This window comes from Epinephelus fuscoguttatus, linkage group LG6 (assembly GCF_011397635.1).
Source record: "Epinephelus fuscoguttatus linkage group LG6, E.fuscoguttatus.final_Chr_v1".
In the NCBI taxonomy this organism is placed as follows: domain Eukaryota; kingdom Metazoa; phylum Chordata; class Actinopteri; order Perciformes; family Serranidae; genus Epinephelus; species Epinephelus fuscoguttatus.
The window spans coordinates 3426424-3431544 of record NC_064757.1 but is presented as its reverse complement, the minus strand read 5'-3'; positions in this window follow the sequence as shown (position 1 = coordinate 3431544).

The window sequence follows — 5121 nt, the reverse complement described above, 5'->3', positions numbered from 1 at the left end:
TCCAGCAACTCATCATCAAACCCAACACATTCAAAAGGACATACTCTCAACTTAATATGCTGCTCTGGTCTCTCTCCTGTCAACTGTAAGGCAATTCCCCTCCCTTTTTCTGATCACATGTTAGTTTCCTTCAATGCCAACCTTGCACTTTCCAAAATCAATCTTCCACACACTATTTCTTTCTGTAATATTAAGGACATTAATTTGGACATTCTTTCCTCTGGCATTAACTCCCTCCCCAACGTAGACAGCTTTTCCACCCCTGATGAAATGGTACTCCATTACAACAACAGTCTTCATAATCTCCTGGACTATCTTGCCCCACTCAAAACCAGATCTGTCACTTTCACCCGCTCCTCACCATGGTTCACTCCCGCTCTCAGACAACTTAAATCCAAAGGACGCCGACTGGAACACCTCTACAATAAGACTGGTCTCACTGTGCACAAGGAAATATATGACAACCACATTCTCCACTATAAGGACTGCATCTCACAGGCTAAATCCTCCTATTACTCCGGTTTAATCAACTCAAACGACGGTAACTCAAGGGCCCTGTTTTCACTCCTCAGCAACATTACTCAACCTCCAGACTCACTTCCTCCACAGATGTACTCTACTGCCTTTTGTAATACCCTTCTATCCTTTTTTACTGCTAAAATTCATAACATCCATCAGCAACTTGCTCCCAGCTCCTCTCACAATTCATCTTCCTTATTTCCCTCTGTGTCCCCTTCCCAGTCACTCTCAGCATTTGCTCTACCTTCCGTTTTCAAAACCACTGGTCTGATCAAAAAATCAAAATCATTAACCTGCCAGTTAGATCCCCTTCCAACTGCTCTTGTTAAAGCCACCGTTCCCTCTCTGGTCCCTCTCATCATGCACATAATCCATTCTTCCCTCACCACTGGAACTGTTCCCTCACCCCTCAAAACAGCTGCTGTCACCCCAATACTCAAGAAACCTGGCGCAGATCCCAATAACCACAATAACCTCCGTCCCATCTCTAATCTTCCATTTTTCTCAAAGATACTTGAAAAAACTGTTGCCTCTCAGCTCCATTCCCACCTTTCCCGCAATAACCTTTTTGAACAATTCCAGTCCAGTTTCCGCCCTCTCCACAGTACTGAAATGGCACTTCTCAAAATCACCAACGATCTCCTCCTGGCAGCCGATTCCGGTCTCCTATCCATCCTCATCCTGCTTGACCTGAGTGCGGCCTTCGACACCATCGCACACACCACCCTCCTAGACAGACTCCTCTCTTTTGGCATCACACACACCCCCCTCAACTGGTTCAAATCCTGCCTCTCCGGGCCGCTCTCAGTTCATCCAACTCAAATCATTCACATCACAACCACTCCCAGTCACCACAGGTGTGCCCCAGGGCTCTGTCCCTGCTATTCATCATTTACTTACTCCCCCGTTGGCTACATCTTCCAGAAACATCATATCCACTTGGACTGCTACGCGGATGACACCCAGCTCCATATTTCCACCAACCCCGACTCCACCCTCCCACCTTCCTCCCTCACTGACTGCCTCCTTGAAATAAAATCCTGGTTTTCATCCAACTTCCTCAAATTAAACAGCGACAAAACAGAAATTCTACTCATTGGCACTAAAACCACCCTATCCAAATCCCCCAGTTTCACATTATCTATTGACAATTCTTCCATTTCTCCTTCCCCACAGGTCAAGAGTCTGGGTGTCATCCTTGACAGCACACTTTCTCACACTTCTCATATCAACCACATAACCCGCTCAGCTTACTTCCATCTCCGCAACATCAACCGCCTCCATTCCTCTCTCACACCTCACACAGCTGCCATTCTGGTCCACAGTCTCGTCACCTCCCAGCTTGACCACTGCAACTGCCTCCTGTTCAGTCTTCCACAAAAAACTCTCCATAAACTACAACTGGTACAGAATTCAGCAGCTTGTATCATCACAAGGACCCCATCCACTCACCACATCACACCTGTCCTGCAGCAGCTTCACTGGCTCCCCATCACACACCGTATCCAATACAAGATTTTACTGCTCACCTTCAAGGCCATTCACAACCTCGCCCCACCATACCTGTCTGACCTCCTCCACATTGCCACACCCGCACACACACTCAGATCCTCTTCCTCCATCCACCTCTCCATTCCTCCCGCCCGCCTGGCTACCATGGGGAGCAGAGCATTCAGCCGCTCTGCTCCCCAGCTCTGGAATTCACTCCCCCCTGACCTCTGCAAAACCACATCTGTCAATCTGTTCAAATCCAAACTCAAAACACATCTGTTCAGACTTGCCCATTCCATCTGATCAAATGCACTGTGTGCTTACACTGTCTTACTGTCTTCCCCTCTATTTTAATGTATTTGTATGATGTTTTGTATGCTGTGTTATTTGTTTGATGTATGCTTTTTAATCTTTGCTGTAAGGTGACCTTGAGTGGCTTGAAAGGTGCCCTAACAAATAAAATGTATTATTATTATTATAAGCAGTCCACCACCCCTGCCACACTTTCCATCTTTTCTAAAGACAACATATCCTGGCATAAGCAGTGTTGGGTGATGAGACCGTTAGCCACGTTTTAGACAAATAAAGAAAATCAAGGTTCAAGTCTATTAGAAATTGTTGAATTGTTCAGATTTTGAGGCAAAGCATCTCATAGGCCCTGGCTTGGGTTTAATACTGGGGAGGCAAATAATGTAGCTAATGTCTGATGACATCATGTCATTGAGGAGACTGCTGATCTAACCATGTTTGGGCTGTTTTGGTAGTTTTCACCATAACAGCTTGCAGATGCTGGGGAGATTTCTTTTTAAGATGTGAATATCAGCAATCCTGTTCTCTGGTGAACCTTAGTACTGTATACTGAAGGCCTTCTTTCAGTACACAGACCAGCCCCTCCAGTGCATATGTGCATATCAAACATGTTGTTTCAATGAATTATTCTACACTGTTTCTCCTGCATCAACGGGTGTGTTTGCAGACAGGATGCATTGATAACAGTTTAAATGGCTCCACAAAAAATTGTGAATCTCTTAAAACTTCTTGTTCCACTTTTAACTCTCTCAGGACTATCTAGTCTTTTACCTGGTGAATCCGTCCTAAACACCGGTTAAGTGGGGTAATGGCTGTGTGTCATCTTTTCTAAACGCGGTTGGCCAAAATGTTGCCTGGAGTTCCACATTTTTCATTAGAACACAGGTAGATCTGTAGCTGTGATAAACATAAAAAACGTTGTTTTTTGGAGAGTGTTTTTTAAATTCTATCCACTGTGAGGGTCCAAGGTCAGAGGGATGTCACATGCTGAAAGGGCTGTGATTGCTGTGATTTGTAATATTGGGCTTTATAAATAAAATTGACTTGAATTAACCTAAAGTTAAAAAAAAACATAAACGTACATGAACCTGCAGCCTGACCGGCTTGTAAACAATGGGCTGGAGATCAACACAGAGAGAGGGTGTGTGAGGTCATGCTATACTCCAGATGAAATTACACCTCTAGTTCTTCACATAGCAAATTTTTTAATTCCTTCAATCTAGAAATGATGAATTTCGCTTATTGCTCCTTTAAAATGGCAAAAATACTGAATAAAGCAATTTCACATAAAAATAAAAAAGAAATCTGTGTTTTTCCATGGCTCTTATCGAGGAGAGGCTGCTAACTAAGGAGGCAGACATTAAGACACAAAATCGTAATTATTAGAAACATGGCAATATTCACAGACGAGGACCTGCTCCCTAAGAAGATATAAACAGCTCATTCTAAGGTAAAAAAAAAAAACACACAATGATTCTTATTTACAGTTGATTATACACTAAAGAAATCATACTTATATTTCATTTCTGCCACTATATCCTCCTTAATCCTACACACCCGTTCAGTTCCTTTAGACTTGGTCACACTAAAAGCCAGCATCAATATGTCAGATGTCAGTTTCAATCACATCTGACAGACTGAAAGCAGGACATAAACAAACAAGCCCCTGCCTCCTCCTGACAGACTGCAGAGATCTGTGAGTTTACTTGTAGACTTCATGTACAGGCCTCCACCAGGATTATCTTGACAATAAGAATAAAAACATATAGGGGAACATCATTTTAACTCGATCTACCCTATACACAAACTAAAATGAAAAGAAGGCATTTCTATCAATCAATCAATCAATCAATCAATCAATCAATCAATCAATCAATTTATTTGTTACATGAAATCCTAAAACTATGACTTCACTAAAATGCAACCCATCAGTTCTATCAATCCAGGAACACTGAAATAATAATAAATATAGGTCTCTGGGGTTTAGGTTTAGGCAGAGGGTGCTTCTCAAAGTGAAGGATACTTCCTTGGTAGGACGGATCCTTCAAACTCAGGTCCTACAGAGGCTAGTCATGACTCCTTCCTAACATTCAGTGAACACACATTGGAACAGGCTAGTGAGTGCCCAGGCGTGTGTCACTGAAGAGGCCTCGCCCTCAAATTGTGCTCAAATAATTATGGGTACTTCATGTCGGCTGAAGATACACACACGCATCCTTGAAAATTCTCTGAAGGAAGGATTCAGTCCTCAGTAGAAATCAAAGGGTCCTTGACATTGGAACAGTGACATAGCCTCCTTGAAATTCAGCCATTCTTCCTTGACCTTGAGAAGCACTGAAAGTCTTGATTTTGGATCCTTGTAGCCTGATACTGTGTTTACACTACAAGCTATACAGCAACAGCAGTGCCAGCTACATTATTGCCGAGTTGCTGTGGAAGTGTAACTCAAGCGCTCCTTACCATAGCTACGTTGTCACTGACTTGTGTGTGTCTGCTACTGGCCACAAAACACCTCAAATGAATGCCATCTAAAGTTTGTATTATGGTCATAAAATATCTAAGATTTTGATCAGTGTCTGAGCCCCATTTTAACATCACATTTCACCACCCCACTGCATCTCTGTGTGTGCCACAATTCACTGAAAGCTAGCATAGTGCCAGCTAATGAAAGCTAAATAACACAGTACAATAGCTATAAACCTACCATATGATTAGTTGATGCTTCGCCACATCATAGTCCTGAAAATGTTGAAGACAGCTCAACTTTTGTTTGTAGTGCATCACGCCTTTCGGTAGTGCCGG